This window comes from Pseudophryne corroboree, chromosome 1 (genome assembly GCF_028390025.1).
Source record: "Pseudophryne corroboree isolate aPseCor3 chromosome 1, aPseCor3.hap2, whole genome shotgun sequence".
Lineage (NCBI taxonomy): Eukaryota > Metazoa > Chordata > Amphibia > Anura > Myobatrachidae > Pseudophryne > Pseudophryne corroboree.
The window spans coordinates 888,222,555-888,237,540 of NC_086444.1; the positions used below are offsets into that span (position 1 = coordinate 888,222,555).

The 14,986-nt window shown below is 49.5% G+C and overlaps 2 protein-coding genes across 10 annotated transcripts in view; one reads left to right on the plus strand and one right to left on the minus strand.

The window, feature by feature from the left end:
* Nucleotides 1-12,615, minus strand: part of ZGRF1 (zinc finger GRF-type containing 1) — a 363,865-nt gene extending 351,250 nt beyond the window's left edge. For 3 of the 6 annotated variants that reach the window (XM_063920146.1, XM_063920142.1, XM_063920147.1), the window contains exon 1: nt 12,392-12,605. The gene's annotated coding sequence lies outside the window, so the exon portion shown is untranslated. Of the gene's footprint in view, nt 1-11,813; nt 12,359-12,391 lie in introns of those variants that run through there. The other 3 variants (XM_063920145.1, XM_063920144.1, XM_063920143.1) reach the window with 3 other exon arrangements.
* Nucleotides 12,432-14,986, plus strand: part of LARP7 (La ribonucleoprotein 7, transcriptional regulator) — a 150,462-nt gene continuing 147,907 nt past the window's right edge. The window contains exon 1 of one of the 4 annotated variants that reach the window (XM_063920150.1): nt 12,432-12,524. The gene's annotated coding sequence lies outside the window, so the exon portion shown is untranslated. The other 3 variants (XM_063920151.1, XM_063920148.1, XM_063920149.1) reach the window with 3 other exon arrangements.

The window sequence follows — 14,986 nt, forward strand, 5'->3', positions numbered from 1 at the left end:
TAGTCACAGCCCACCTGTTCAAACTAACCTATGACCTTTTGATATAGTGCAGAGAGACATTCCTGTGTCCAATGAACAATAAGGTTGTAGGGCCCTTTGAAGTACACTGTATGTTGTGTATATAAGGGTCACTGTCCCCAGACCGGCCAGTACTCTCTCTTCAACAGTTATCGCTGATAATTGGAGGACTGGATTCCGGTTGCGCCTGCGAGTGTTCCCCGTATGGTATGTTTCTCTGTTGCCACTTTGTTACCCGTGTAATGTTAGCCATACATTCTATGTATTTGTATTTGCGATTGTTTACTATTGTGTATATTTCTGTCTAGATATCCTGTTAGAATTATATGTTAGCCTGTAGTGTATGACTTGTTAACTGTTTCTCTTTTTGATATAACTAAAAGATATGTTAGTAAAGGTGTTGGATCCTTAGCACGGTATCGAGTGTTCATTACATTGCAGTGGGTAATAGGAGCGTCACGATCGCTCAAACAGCTTTAGTGTTAACAAGGTTAAGCAGCGTTATATCGCTACAGTGTTTCAGTACAAGGTTTACAGTATAAGAGTATCCTTTCTGTGTGTTACATTCAAGGTTTACTGATTGTCATCTTGTGAGCGTCTGCGCCGCTCGTGATCTCCTCGTGGTCTCGAGCGTCCGCTACGCTGATAGCGTAGCATTAAGGTAGTCGCTCGCCTATAGCGTGCTCGACACCACGCATTAAGCTGTGAGCGAGCGTGCCGCATGTGCGTCTCGATCACGGCCTAGCGTATGCTATGCTAAATACGTACCCTTACGGTACCTCATACGCCAATTGCGTACTGTGTCTCTTAACCTTTTATAGTGTTTAATATAGGATAAATATTAGGCTTTATCACAGTCTTTCTGACTCCAGCTGTCCTGGAAACATAGATTTTCAGGGCCCCGAATACGTCCAACAACTTGGTAGCCTCCAAGTCTGTAGTAGCCGCAGGCACCACGATAGGTTGGTTCAGATGAAAAGCTGATACCACTTTAGGAAGAAACTGGGGACGAGTCCTCAATTCTGCCCTATCCATATGGAAAATCAGATAAGGGCTTTTACATGACAAAGCCGCCAATTCTGATACACGCCTGGCCGAAGCCAAGGCCAACAACATGACCACTTTCCACGTGAGATATTTCAATTCCACGGTTTTAAGTGGCTCAAACCAATGTGACTTTAGGAAATCCAACACCACGTTGAGATCCCAAGGTGCCACTGGAGGCACAAAATGGGGCTGAATATGCAGCACTCCCTTAACAAAAGTCTGAACTTCAGGTAGTGAAGCCAGTTCTCTCTGGAAGAAAATCGATAGAGCCGAAATCTGGACCTTAATGGAACCCAATTTTAGGCCCATAGTCACCCCTGACTGTAGGAAGTGCAGGAAACGGCCCAGCTGAAATTCCTCCGTTGGGGCCTTCCTGGCCTCACACCACGCAACATATTTTCGCCATATGCGGTGATAATGGTTTGCGGTTACTTCTTTCCTAACTTTAATCAGCGTAGGAATGACTTCCTCCGGAATGCCCTTTTCCTTCAGGATCCGGTGTTCAACCGCCATGCCGTCAAACGCAGCCGCGGTAAGTCTTGGAACAGACAGGGCCCCTGCTGCAGCAGGTCCTGTCTGAGCGGCTGAGGCCATGGGTCCTCCGACATCATTTCTTGAAGTTCCGGGTACCAAGCTCTTCTTGGCCAATCCGGAACAATGAGTATAGTTCTTACTCCTCTTCTCCTTATTATCCTCAGTACCTTTGGTATGAGAGGAAGAGGAGGGAACACATAAACCGACCGGTACACCCACGGTGTCACTAGAGCGTCCACAGCTATCGCCTGCGGGTCTCTTGACCTGGCGCAATATCTTTCTAGCTTTTTGTTTAGGCGGGACGCCATCATGTCCACCTGTGGCCTTTCCCAACGGTTTACAATCAGTTGGAAGACTTCTGGACGAAGTCCCCACTCTCCCGGGTGGAGGTCGTGCCTGCTGAGGAAGTCTGCTTCCCAGTTGTCCACTCCCGGAATGAACACTGCTGACAGTGCTAACACGTGATTTTCCGCCCATCGGAGAATCCTTGTGGCATCTGCCATCGCCGTCCTGCTTCTCGTGCCGCCCTGTCGGTTTACATGGGCGACCGCCGTGATGTTGTCTGACAGGATCAGTACCGGCTGGTTTTGAAGCAGGGGTTTTGCCTGACTTAGGGCATTGTAAATGGCCCTCAGCTCCAGAATATTTATGTGCAGGGAAGTCTCCTGACTTGACCATAGTCCTTGGAAGTTTCTTCCCTGTGTGACTGCCCCCCAGCCTCGAAGGCTGGCATCCGTGGTCACCAGGACCCAGTCCTGTATGCCGAATCTGCGGCCCTCTTGAAGATGAGCACTCTGCAGCCACCACAGCAGAGACACCCTGGTCCTTGGAGACAGGGTTATCAGCCGATGCATCTGAAGATGCGATCCGGACCACTTGTCCAACAGGTCCCACTGAAAGGTTCTTGCATGGAACCTGCCGAATGGAATTGCTTCGTAGGAAGCTACCATCTTTCCCAGGATCCGCGTGCAGTGATGCACCGATACCTGTTTTGGTTTTAGGAGGCCTCTGACTAGAGATGACAGCTCCTTGGCCTTCTCTTCCGGGAGAAACACTTTTTTCTGTTCTGTGTCCAGAACCATCCCCAGGAGCAGTAGACGTGTCGTAGGGACCAGCTGTGACTTTGGAATATTTAGAATCCAGCCGTGCTGTTGTAGCACCTCCCGAGACAGTGCTACCCCGACCAACAACTGCTCCCTGGACCTCGCCTTTATCAGGAGATCGTCCAAGTACGGGATAATTAAAACTACCTTTCTCTGACGTCCTAAGTGGATGCTGGGACTCCGTAAGGACCATGGGGAATAGCGGCTCCGCAGGAGACAGGGCACAAAAGTAAAGCTTTAGGATCAGGTGGTGTGCACTGGCTCCTCCCCCTATGACCCTCCTCCAAGCCTCAGTTAGATTTTTGTGCCCGAACGAGAAGGGTGCAGGCTAGGTGGCTCTCCTGAGCTGCTTAGAAGTAAAGTTTAAATAGGTTTTTTATTTTCAGTGAGACCTGCTGGCAACAGGCTCACTGCATCGAGGGACTAAGGGGAGAAGAAGCGAACTCACCTGCGTGCAGAGTGGATTGGGCTTCTTGGCTACTGGACATTAGCTCCAGAGGGACGATCACAGGTACAGCCTGGATGGGTCCCGGAGCCGCGCCGCCGGCCCCCTTACAGATGCTGAAGAGTGAAGAGGTCCAGAAATCGGCGGCAGAAGACGTTCCTGTCTTCATTAAGGTAGCGCACAGCACTGCAGCTGTGCGCCATTGCTCCCAGCACACTTCACACTGCGGTCACTGAGGGTGCAGGGCGCTGGGGGGGGGCGCCCTGGGCAGCAATGTAAATACCTCCTATGGCAAAAAATACATCACATATAGCCCCTGGGCTATATGGATGTATTTAACCCCGGCCAGTTTTCCAGATAAAAGCGGGAGAAGAGCCCGCCGAGAAGGAGGCGGGGCCTATCTCCTCAGCACACGGCGCCATTTTCCCACACAGCTCCGCTGGTAGGAAGGCTCCCAGACTCTCCCCTGCACTGCACTACAGAAACAGGGTACAACAGAGAGGGGGGGCACTTATTTGGCTAAAAATATATATAAGCAGCTATAAGGGATAGACACTTATTATAAGGTTGTCCCTATACAGTTTATAGCGCTTTGGTGTGTGCTGGCAAACTCTCCCTCTGTCTCCCCAAAGGGCTAGTGGGGTCCTGTCCTCTATCAGAGCATTCCCTGTGTGTGTGCTGTGTGTCGGTACGTTTGTGTCGACATGTATGAGGAGAAAAATGATGTGGAGACGGAGCAGATTGTCTGTAATAGTGATGTCACCCCCTAGGGGGTCGACACCTGAGTGGATGTACTGTTGAAAATTACGTGACAGTGTCAGCTCTGTATAAAAGACAGTTGTTGACATGAGACAGCCGGCTACTCAGCTTGTGCCTGTCCAAACGTCTCATAGGCCGTCAGGGGCTCTAAAGCGCCCGTTACCTCAGATGGCAGATACAGACGCCGACACGGATACTGACTCCTGTGTCGACGGTGAAGAGACAACCGTGATTTCCAATAGGGCCACACGTTACATGATTGAGGCAAGGGAAAATGTTTACACATTTCTGATAATATGAGTACCACCAAAAAGGGGTATTATGTTTGGTGAGGAAAAACTACCTGTAGTTTTCCTGAATCTGAGAAATAAAATGAGGTGTGTGATGATGCGTGGGTTTCCCCCCGATAACAATTGATAATTTCTAAAAAGTTATTGGCAGTATACCTTTTCCCGCCAGAGGTTAGGGTGCGTTGGGAAACACCCCCTAGGGGGGATAAGGCGCTCACACGCTTGTAAGAACAAGGGCTCTACCCTCTCCTGAGATGGCCGCCCTTAAGGATCCTGCTGATAGAAAGCAGGAGGGTATCCTAAAATGTATTTACACACATACTGGTGTTATACTGCGACCAGCAATCGCCTCAGCCTGGATGTGCAGTGCTGGGTTGGCGTGGTCGGATTCCCTGACTGGAAATATTGATATCCTAGATAAGGACAGTATATTATTGCCTATAGAGCATTTAAAATATATGCGAGATGCACAGCGGAATATTGCCGACTGGCATCAAGTATAAGTGCGTTGTCCAATTCTACCAGTAAAGTGGTCAGGTGAGGCGGATTCCAAACGGCATTTGGAAGTATTGTCTTAAAAAAGGGGACATTTGGGGTCGGTCTTTCAGACCTGGTGGCCACGGCAACAGCTGGGATATCCACGTTTGTACCCCAGGTCGCCTCTCAAAATAAGACGCAGTATTATCAGGCGCAGTCCTTTGCTGGCAAGCGGACAAAAGGTTCCTCTTTTCTGATCGTGACAGAGGGAGAGGAAAAAGGCTACAGAGATGAGCCAGTTCCCAGGAACAGAAACCCTTTCCCGCCTCTGCCAAGCCCTCAGTATGATGCTAGGGCTTTACAAGCTCAGGCACGGTGGGGGCCCGTTCTCAATGAATTTCAGTGCGCAGTGGGCTCACTCGCAAGTAGACCCCTGGATCCTTCAGGTAATATTTCAGGGGTACAAATTGGAATTCGAGACGTCTCCCGCTCGCCGTTTCCAAAAGTCGGTTTTACCGACGTCTCCCTCTGACAGGGAGGCAGTTTTGGAAGCCATTCACAAGCTGTATTCCCAGCAGGTGATAATCAAGGTACCCCTCCTGCAAAAGGAAACGGGGTATTATTCCACACTATTGTGGTACCAAAGCCAGACGGCTCGGTGAGACCGATTCTAAATCTAAAATCTTTGAATACAGAGGTTCAAATTCAAGATTGAGTCACTCAGAGCAGTGATTGCGAACCTGGAAGAAGGGGACTACATGATGTCTCGGGACATCAAGGATGCTTACCTTCATGTCAAAAAAAAAAAAAAAAAAATTACCCTTCTCACCAAGGGTACCTCAGGTTATGGTACAGAACTGTCACTATCAGTTCAGACGCTGCCGTAGGGATGGTCCACGGCACCCCGGGTCTTTACTAAAGTAAGGACCGAAATGATGATATTCCTTCGAAGGAAGGGAATTTTAGTTATTCTTTACTTGAACGATTCCCTGATAAGGGTAAGATCCAGGGAACAGTTGGAGGTCAGTGTAGCACTATCTCAGGTAGTGTTGCGGCAGCACGATTGGATTCTCAATATTCCAAAATCGTAGCTGGTTCCGACGACTTGTCTTCTGTTCCTAGGGATGATCCTGGACACAGTCCAGAAAGAAGGTGTTTCTCCCGGAGGAGAAAGCCAGGGAGTTATCCGAGCTAGTCAGGAACCTCCTAAAACCGAGCCAAGTCTCAGTGCATCAATGCACAAGGGTTCTGTGTAAAAATGGTGGCTTCCTACGAAGCAATCCCATTTGGCAGATTCCACGCAAGGACTTTCCAGTGGGACCTACTGGAAAAATGGTCCGGGTCGCATCTTCAGATGCATCAGCGGATAACCCTGTCACCAAGGACAGGGGTATCCCTCCTGTGGTGGTTGCAGAGTGCTCATCTTCTAGAGGGCCGCAGATTCGGCATTCAGGACTGGGTCCTGGTGACCACGGATGCCAGCCTGCGAGGCTGGGGAGCAGTCACACAGGGAAGGAATATCCAGGGCTTATGGTCAAGCCTGGAGACATCACTTCACATAAATATCTGAAGCTAAGGGCCATTTACAATGCTCTAAGCTTAGCAAGACCTCTGCTTCAAGGTCAGCCGGTGTTGATCCAGTCGGACAACATTACGGCAGTCACCCGCGTAAACAGACAGGGTGCCACAAGAAGCAGGAGGGCAATGGCAGAAGCTGCAAGGATTCTTCGCTGGGCGGAAAACCATGTGATAGCACTGTCAACGGTATTCATTCCGGGAGTGGACAACTGGGAAGCAGATTTCCTCAGCACGACCTCCACCCGGGAGAGTGGGAACTTCACCCAGAAGTCCTCCACATGATTATAAACCGTTGGGAAAAACTCGACAGGTATTGCGCCAGGTCAAGGGACCCTCAGTCAATAGCTGTAAAGGCTCTGGTAACACCGTGGGTGTACCAATCAGTGTATGGGTTCCCTCCTCTGCCTCTCATACCCAAGGTACTGAGATTGATAAGATGGAGAGGAGTAAGCACTATATTCGTGGCTCCGGATTGGCCAAGAAGGACTTGGTAACCGGAACTTCAAGAGATGCTCACGGAGGATCCGTAGCCTCTACCTCTAAGACGGGACCTGCTCCAGCAAGGACCCTGTCTGTTCCAAGACTTACCGCGGCTGCGTTTGACGGCATGGCGGTTGAACGCCGAATCCTGAAGGAAAAAGGCATTCCGGATGAAGTCATCCCTATCCTGATCAAAGCCAGGAAGGATGTAACCGCAAAACATTATCACCGCATTTGGCGAAAATATGTTGCGTGGTGCGAGGCCAGTAAGGCCCGACGGAGGAAAATCGACGATTCCTACATTTCCTGCAAACAGGAGTGTCTATGGGCCTGAAATTGGGGTCCATTAAGGTTCAAATTTCGGCTCTGTCAATTTTCTTCCAAAAAGAACTAGCTTCAGTCCCTGAAGTTCAGACGTTTGTAAAAGGGGTACTGCATATACAGTCTCCTTTGGTGCCTTCAGTGGCACCTTGGGATCTCAATGTAGTTTTTGGGTCCCAAAAGTCACATTGGTTTGACCCACTTAAATCTATGGAGTTAAAATATCTCACAGGAAAAGTGGTCATGCTGTTGGCTCTGGCCTGGGCCAGGCGCGTGTCAGAATTGGCGGCTTTATCTTGTAAAAGCCCTTATCTGATTTTCCATTCGGACAGGGCGGAATTGAGGACTCGTCCTCAGTTTCTCCCTAAGGTGGTTTCAGCGTCCACCTGAACCAACCTATTGTGGTGCCTGCGGCTACTAGGGACTTGGAGGACTCCAAGTTGCTAGACGTTGTCAAGGCCGGAAAATATATGTTTCCAGGACGGCTGGAGTCAGAAAATCTGACTCGCTGTTCATCCTGTATGCACCCAACAAGCTGGGTGCTCCTGCTTCTAAGCAGACGATTGCTCGTTGGATTTGTAGTACAATTCAGCTTGCACACTCTGTGGCAGGCCTGCCACAGCCAAAATCTGTTAAAGCCCATTCCACAAGGAAAGTGGGCTCATCTTGGGCGGCTGCCCGAGGGGTCTCGGCTTTACAACTTTGCCGAGCAGCTACTTGGTCAGGGGCAAACACGTTTGCTAAATTCTACAAATTTGATACCCTGGCTGAGGAGGACCTGGAGTTCTCTCATTCGGTGCTGCAGAGTCATCCGCACTCTCCCGCCCGTTTGGGAGCTTTGGTATAATCCCCATGGTCCTTACGGAGTCCCAGCATCCACTTAGGACGTCAGAGAAAATAAGAATTTACTTACCGATAATTCTATTTCTCGTAGTCCGTAGTGGATGCTGGGCGCCCATCCCAAGTGCGGATTGTCTGCAATACTTGTATATAGTTATTGTTACAATAAAATCGGGTTGTTTATTGTTGTGAGCCATCTTTCAGAGGCTCCTACGTTTTTATCATACTGTTAACTGGGTTCAGATCACAAGTTGTATGGTGTGATTGGTGTGGCTGGTATGAGTCTTACCCGGGATTCAAAATCCTTCCTTATTATGTACGCTCGTCCGGGCACAGTATCCTAACTGAGGCTTGGAGGAGGGTCATAGGGGGAGGAGCCAGTACACACCACCTGATCCTAAAGCTTTACTTTTGTGCCCAGTCTCCTGCGGAGCCGCTATTCCCCATGGTCCTTACGGAGTCCCAGCATCCACTACGGACTACGAGAAATAGAATTATCGGTAAGTAAATTCTTATTTTTTTCGAAGGAGTATCATCATTTCGGCCATTACCTTGGTAAAGACCCTCGGAGCCGTGGATAGACCGAACGGCAACGTCTGGAATTGGTAATGACAATCCTGTACCACAAATCTGAGGTACTCCTGGTGAGGATGGTAAATGGGGACATGCAGGTAAGCATCCTTGATGTCCAGTGATACCATGTAATCCCCCTCGTCCAGGCTTGCAATAACCGCCCTGAGCGATTCCATCTTGAACTTGAATTTTTTTATATACGTGTTCAAGGATTTCAAATTTAAAATGGGTCTCACCGAACCGTCTGGTTTCGGTACCACAAACATTGTGGAATAGTAACCCCGTCCTTGTTGAAGTAGGGGCATCTTTACTATCACCTGCTGGGAATACAGCTTGTGAATTGCCTCTAACACTGCCTCCCTGCCTGAGGGAGTTGTTGGCAAGGCAGATTTGAGGAAACGGCGGGGGGGAGACGTCTCGAATTCCAGCTTGTACCCCTGAGATACTACTTGAAAGATCCAGGGATCCACCCGTGAGCGAGCCCACTGATCGCTGAAATTTTTGAGACGGGCCCCCACCGTACCTGGCTCCGCCTGTGGAGCCCCAGCGTCATGCTGTGGACTTAGAGGAAGCGGGGGGGAGGACTTTTGCTCCTGGGAACTGGCTGTATGCTGCAGCTTTTTCCCTCTACCTCTGCCTCTGGGCAGAAAGGACGCGCCTTTAACCCGCTTGCCCTTATTGGGCCGAAAGGACTGTACCTGATAATACGGTGCTTTCTTTGGCTGTGAGGGAACATGGGGTAATAATGTAGACTTCCCAGCTGTTGCTGTGGAAACGAGGTCCGAGAGACCATCCCCGAACAACTCCTCACCCTTATAAGGCAAAACTTCCATGTGCCTTTTAGAATCTGCATCTCCTGTCCACTGCCGAGTCCATAACCCTCTCCTGGCAGAAATGGACATTGCACTTATTTTAGATGCCAGCCGGCAAATATCCCTCTGTGCATCCCTCATGTAGAAGAGTGCGTCTTTAATATGCTCTACGGTTAGCAATATAGTGTCCCTGTCTAGGGTATCAATATTTTCCGACAGGGAATCTGACCAAGCAGCTGCAGCACTGCACATCCATGCTGAAGCAATAGCTGGTCTCAGTATAACACCTGTGTGTGTGTATATAGACTTCAGGATAGCCTCCTGCTTTCTATCAGCAGATTCCTTCAGGGCGGCCGTATCCGGAGACGGTAGTGCCACCTTCTTTGACAAGCTTGTGAGCGCTTTATCCACCCTAGGGGATGTTTCCCAACGTGACCTATCCTCTGGCGGGAAAGGGTACGCCATTAGTAACCTCTTAGAAATTACCAGTTTCTTATCGGGTGAAGCCCACGCTTCTTCACACACTTCATTTAATTCCTCAGATGGAGGAAAAACAACTGGTAGTTTTTTCTCTCCAAACATAATACCCTTTTTTGTGGTACCCGGGGTAACATCAGAAATATGCAACACATTTTTCATTGCCTCAATCATATAACGTGTGGCCCTATTGGAAGATACATTAGTCTCATCGTCGTCGACACTGGATTCAGTATCCGTGTCGACATCTGTGTCTGCCATCTGAGGTAGCGGGCGTTTTAGAGCCCCTGATGGCTTTTGAGACGCCTGGGCAGGCACAGGCTGAGAAGCCGGCTGTCCCATATTTGGTATGTCGTCAAACCTTTTATGCAAGGAGTCGACGCTGTCGCGTAATTCCTTCCACTGAACCATCCACTCAGGTGTCGACCCCGCAGGGGGTGACATCACATTTATCGGCATCTGCTCCGCCTCCACGTAAGCCTCCTCATCAAACATGTCGACACAGTCGTACCGACACACCGCATACACACAGGGAATGCTCTGACAGAGGACAGGACCCCACAATGCCCTTTGGGGAGACAGAGAGAGAGTATGCCAGCACACACCAGAGCGCTATATAACACAGGGATCCCACTATAAATGAGTGTTTTTTCCCTTATAGCTGCTTATATTATATATATATATATATATATATATTGCGCCTAAATTTAGTGCTCCCCCTCTCTTTTTTACCCTTATGTAGCTTGACACTGCAGGGGAGAGCCAGGGAGCGTCCTTCCAGCGGAGCTGTGAGGGAAAAATGGCGCCAGTGTGCTGAGGGAGATGGCCCCGCCCCTTTTCCGGCGGACTTCTCCCGCTTTTTCTGGAATTCTGGCAGGGGTATTTTTACACCTATATAGCCTTCCTGGCTATATATGGTGTAGATTTGCCAGCCAAGGTGTATTATATTGCCCTCAGGGCGCCCCCCCCCAGCGCCCTGCACCCATCAGTGACCGGAGTGTGAGGTGTGCATGAGGAGCAATGGCGCACAGCTGCAGTGCTGTGCGCCACCTTGTTGAAGACAGAAGTCTTCTGCCGCCGATTTTCCGGAACACTTCTTGCTTCTGGCTCTGTAAGGGGGCCGGCGGCGCGGCTCCGGGACCGAACGATCGAGGTCGGGTCCTGTGTTCGATCCCTCTGGAGCTAATGGTGTCCAGTAGCCTAAGAAGCCCAAGCTACCACCAGTTAGGTAGGTTCGCTTCTTCTCCCCTTAGTCCCTCGCTGCAGTGAATCTGTTGCCAGCAGATCTCACTGTAAAATAAAAAACCTAAAATATACTTTCTTTCTTGGAGCTCAGGAGAGCCCCTAGTGTGCATCCAGCTCAGCCGGGCACAAGATTCTAACTGAAGTCTGGAGGAGAGTCATAGTGGGAGGAGCCAGTGCACACCAGTTAGACCTAAAGCTTTCTTTATAGTTGTGCCAAGTCTCCTGCGGAGCCGCTATTCCCCATGGTCCTTACGGATTCCCAGCATACACTTAGGACGTCAGAGAAATATTATTGCAAGAAAGCGACACTCTGGAGACTTGAAAAAGTGTGAAGCGGTGATCTACACATCAATGTTTCGGGACGCAAGGGCCCAGTCATCAACTTGTTGTGTGTCCTGAAGACGGGGCTCTTGCGTCCCGAAACATCTTTTCAAGTCTCCAGAGTGCCGCCTTATTGCCGTGTGTGTGTGTGTGTATATATATATATATATATATATATATATATATACATACACACACACACATACATATGAAAACTTCCGGCACTCAGAAAAAATGCCAGGTTGCCCTCCAAATAATAATGCAGTAGAGGTATCCTTCCCCACCTGTGGCTCAGGTGTTAGCAGCGAAGGAAATGAGGCGGCACTCCATGGACTTATGCACAAAAACGTTTGTATTAAAAGCATAGTGACAACAAATAACATTGTGTCCAAAGAAACAAAATGCAGGTATCTTACAACGTTTCAAGGCATGGCAGCCTTTTCATCAGGTAAGTAAACCCTGGTGCTGTGAAAAACAGAAAATAAAGATGTACCTGTGTGTCACTAAGTGACCGCTCATAGGCGGTCATTCCGAGTTGAACGCTTGGCAGCTTTTAGCAGCCGTGCAAACGCATAGTCGCCGCCCACGGGGGAGTGTATTTACGCATTGCAAGTGTGCAAACGCATGTGCAGCACCAAAACATTTTGTGCAGAACAAGACTAGCCGTGTAGTTACTTATTCTGTGCGATGATTGCAGCGACGAAGGTCCCGGAATTGACGTCAAGATACCCGCCCTGCAAACGCCTGGACACTCCTGTGTTTTTCCAACCACTCCCTGAAAACAGTCAGTTGACACCCATAAATGCCTTATTCCTGTCAATCTCCTGTGCGAATGGTATCGTAGCTATAAGCAGTGCAAAACAACGATGCTCTTTGTACCCTTGCGCATTGCGCCCCATACGCATGCGTAGTTTTGCAGGTTTTTAAAAAATGATCGGTACGCAGCGAACATCGGCTGATCGGCAGCTAGCGATCAACTCGGAATGACCCCCATAGTCCGTGGCACATGTGATGTGAGGCGACAGTAATCTGTGCCAGTAATAATACGACCGACACAATATTTATACTCACACCCCCGGCGGCAGCCGCAGCAGCAGCGGCTTTACTCATATTTCCCGCGAGGTGACGCCATAGCCCAGCGCCGCCTCCCCGGGAGATATGGGTACGGCTGTTTGAGTTCGTGACCCTGCTTAATTTCGGGCAGGTATGTTCTGTATCGTGATTACATTGCCCTACAGACAGGCTGACGGCGATTATCTGGCAGGGCGCTGTTACCATGGTAACGCAGGCGCAGGTTGAAGCCCCTGCCGGGGTCTTCAGCAGTGGCGTGTCGCGCGCGCGGTGATGTCAGAGTCAGCCCAATCTGAGCCTGAGACCTGGCGGCGCTAGTCACTCAGCGCTGCTGCTGCTGTTACTGCAGGTGGGTGGCGTGTGTGCTGTGAACGGCAGGACCGGGGCGGCCACTGGTAGTAATAATTACTGTACTGTACGTGTGATTGTTATATCGCGTCGCAGCGGAGCTCTGCGGGCTGTAGCCGGTCATTAATCCTCCCCGCACCAGGCAGCTGCAGATTGCGCCCACAGTACTGCCCGGCAGCTGCCCTGTGAGTATACTGCCTTTACTTAGCACATCGAATGCATCAAAACAGGGTCGTAGCAAAACACGTGGCTTGTCTTGTCAATAATTTAGTGGTAAATGCTAAGGAGACATGCTGACCTAGCTTGTACACAATGTTGTACTGTGATATAGGAGTCTAGTTACTATGCCTTGGACGGAGATAAATTCCCAGCCAGTCAGCTCCTAACTGTCATGTTACAGCCTGTGTTGGAAAATGACAGGAGCTGGTTTGCTGGTACTTTATCTCCCTCCACTTTATCTCTTTCCAATGCTCCGTAAATAGACCACAAAGTGTCCTAATCACAGACTAGACTAGAGCGTGGGTTTTCTTATTGATAAAAACGAAGGTTGCATTTTCCAGGTAGTATACAATTAAATACAGTCACAAGTAAAAATAAATGTAAATGCAACATTTGCCTTCCCCAGAGAATTTTAATTGCAATTTTCTCTCACCGCTGTCAAGTAATGTAAATAGGTGGCCACAACTGCATCTAGCATAGAATCCACACTCTTTTATATACAGTCCATACGTGATCAGCCAATCAGAAGTAGCAAAATTGTAGTTCATGTTACTATAATTTCCTGCCTAGACTATTGTAATCTCTCATCTTTTCCACTGCTGTCGGTCATGAACGATGCACTAGCCCTATTTACCTCTCACAAATGCAAACTGTTTCCCTGGCTACCCATTCTCCACACTTTTATAAAGCCCTCAATGACTCCACTCTTCCATCTGCTGCCTCATCTCTGCTCTGATCACCTCCTCTAGCTCACACATCCAAGATATTACCATTATACTTCTCTACGTTTGACCGCACTCCCTCTATCAGACGATGGTGCCCATTTATCAACGAGTGTTAACTCTTTAAAACTCATTGTGTATGATAAATAGTCTCCAGCCAATCAGTACCCAATTGTCATGTGTTTGAAAAATGACAGTTGGGAGATGATTGTCTGGAGCACCATTTATCATACATAATGAGTTTTCTCTAACGTCCTAGTGGATGCTGGGGACTCCGTAAGGACCATGGGGAATAGACGGGCTCCGCAGGAGACAGGGCACTTTAAGAAAGAATTAGGATACTGGTGTGCACTGGCTCCTCCCTCTATGTCCCTCCTCCAGACCTCAGTTTGAATCTGTGCCCGGACGAGCTGGGTGCAACTTAGTGAGCTCTCCTGAGCTTGCTAATAAGAAAGTATTTTGTTAGGATTTTTTATTTTCAGAGAGATCTGCTGGCAACAGACTCTCTGCTACGTGGGACTGAGGGGAGAGAAGCAGCCCTACTCACTGAAGATAGGTCCTGCTTCTTAGGCTACTGGACACCATTAGCTCCAGAGGGATCGTACACAGGAACGCACCCTTGGTCGTCCGATCCCGGAGCCGCACCACCGCCCCCCTCGCAGAGCCAGAAGACAGAAGCCGGCGTGAGAAGCAAGAAGACTTCGAAATCGGCGGCAGAAGACTCCAATCTTCATATGAGAGCGCACTGCAGCTGTGCGCCATTGCTCCCACACTAAACCCACACACTCCGGTCACTGTAGGGTGCAGGGGGGGGGGGGGGCGCATGGGCAGCAATTGGGAACCTCTTGGCAAAAAGCAGCATATATACAGTTGGGCACTGTATATATGCATGAGCCCCCGCCATTATTTTACACACAAAACGCGGGACAGAAGCCCGCCGCTGAGGGGGCGGGGCTTCTTCCTCAGCACTCACCAGCGACATTTTCTCTCCACAGCTCCGCTGAGAGGAAGCTCCCCAGGCTCTCCCCTGCAGAATCACGGTAGAAAGAGGGTAAAAAGAGAGGGGGGGGGGGGCACATAAATTTGGCGCAAAAACAGTATATACAGTAGCTACTGGGTTAACACTAAGTTACTGTGTGATTCCTGGGTCATATAGCGCTGTGGTGTGTGCTGGCATACTCTCTCTCTGTCTCTCCAAAAGGCCTTGTGGGGGAACTGTCTTCAAATAGAGCATCCCCCGTGTGTGTGCTGTGTCGGTACGCTTGTGTCGGCATGTTTGACGAGGAAGGCTATGTGGAAACAGCTG